This window comes from Giraffa tippelskirchi, chromosome 11, assembly GCF_054371585.1.
Source record: "Giraffa tippelskirchi isolate mGirTip1 chromosome 11, T2T-mGirTip1v1.2.pri, whole genome shotgun sequence".
Taxonomy (NCBI): domain Eukaryota; kingdom Metazoa; phylum Chordata; class Mammalia; order Artiodactyla; family Giraffidae; genus Giraffa; species Giraffa tippelskirchi.
Window position 1 is genome coordinate 72815001 of NC_137285.1, and position 1972 is coordinate 72816972.

Sequence of the window (1972 nt, forward strand, 5' to 3'; positions counted from 1 at the left end):
CCCCTCCCCCCCTTCCCTCACTCTGCCGCCGAGCTGGCGGTGCCCGCGGGTCCAGCTGTCGGCCGGGCCTCTCCCACTCGCGACCTCGCCCGCCGAGCCGCCAGCACGCGCCCGTCGCCCGGTTGTCAGGGTGTCTGCCCCTCCCCCCCCTTCCCTCACTCTGCCGCCGAGCTGGCGGAGCCCGCGTGTCCACCTGTCGGCCGGGCCTCTCGCACTCGCGACCTCTGGCGCCGAGCCGCCAGCGCGCGCGCGTCGCCCGCCTGGCAGGGAGTCTGCCCCTCCCCCCCCTTCCCTAACTCGGCCGCAGAGCCGCCAGGAGCCGCGGGTCGACGAGCCCGACGGGGCTCTATCCCCTCCCCCCCTTCCCTAACCCTGTCGACGAGCTGCGGGTGCCCGCGGGTCCACCTGCGGGCAGGGCCTCTCCCACTCGCGACCTCGCCCGCCGAGCCGGCAGCGCGCGCCCGTCGCCCGGCTGTCAGGCTGTCTGCCCCTCCTCCCATCCTCCCCTAACTCGGCCCCAGAGCCGCTTGGAGCCGCGGGTCGACGAGCCCGACGGGGTTCTATCCCCTCCCCCCCTTCCCTAACTCCCCCCCTTCCCTAACTCTCGACGAGCTGCGGGTGCCCGCGTGTCCACCTGCGGGCAGGGCCTCTCCCACTCGCGACCTCGCCCGCCGATCCGCCAGCGCTCGCCCGTCGCCCGGCTGTCAGGCTGTCTGCGCCTCCCCCCCCTTCCCTCATTCTGCCGCCGAGCTGGCGGTGCCCGCGTGTCCACCTGTCGGCCGGGCCTCTCGCACTCGCGACCTCTGTCGCCGAGCCGCCAGCGCGCGCGCGTCGCCCGCCTGGCAGGGACTCTGCCCCTCCTCCCTCCTTCCCTCACTCTGTCGACGAGCTGGCGGTGCCCGCGGGTCCACCTGTCGGCCGGGCCTCTCGCACTCGCGACCCCTGCCGCCGAGACGCCGGCACGCGCGCGTCGCCAGCCTGGCAGGGACTCTGCCCCTCCTCCCTCCTTCCCTCACTCTGTCGACGAGCTGGCGGTGCCCGCGGGTCCACCTGTCGGCCGGGCCTCTCGCACTCGCGACCTCTGGCGCCGAGCCGCCAGCGCGCGCGCGTCGCCCGCCTGGCTGGGACTCCGCCCCTCCTCCCTCCTTCCCTCACTCTGCCGCCGAGCTGGCGGTGCCCGCGTGTCCACCTGTCGGCCGGGCCTCTCGCACTCGCGACCTCTGCCGCCGAGCCGCCAGCGCGCGCGCGTCGCCCGCCTGGCAGGGACTCCGCCCCTCCTCCCTCCTTCCCTCACTCTGCCGCCGAGCTGGCGGTGCCCGCGGGTCCAGCTGTCGGCCGGGCCTCTCCCACTCGCGACCTATGGCGCCCAGCCGCCAGCGCGCGCGCGTCGCCAGCCTGGCAGGGAGTCTGCCCCTCCCCCCCCTTCCCTAACTCGGCCGCAGAGCCGCCAGGAGCCGCGGGTCGACGAGCCCGACGGGGCTCTATCCCCTCCCCCCCTTCCCTAACCCTGTCGACGAGCTGCGGGTGCCCGCGGGTCCACCTGCGGGCAGGGCCTCTCCCACTCGCGACCTCGCCCGCCGAGCCGGCAGCGCGCGCCCGTCGCCCGGCTGTCAGGCTGTCTGCCCCTCCTCCCATCCTCCCCTAACTCGGCCGCAGAGCCGCTTGGAGCCGCGGGTCGACGAGCCCGACGGGGTTCTATCCCCTCCCCCCCTTCCCTAACTCCCCCCCTTCCCTAACTCTCGACGAGCTGCGGGTGCCCGCGTGTCCACCTGCGGGCAGGGCCTCTCCCACTCGCGACCTCGCCCGCCGATCCGCCAGCGCTCGCCCGTCGCCCGGCTGTCAGGCTGTCTGCGCCTCCCCCCCCTTCCCTCATTCTGCCGCCGAGCTGGCGGTGCCCGCGTGTCCACCTGTCGGCCGGGCCTCTCGCACTCGCGACCTCTGTCGCCGAGCCGCCAGCGCGCGCGCGTCGCCC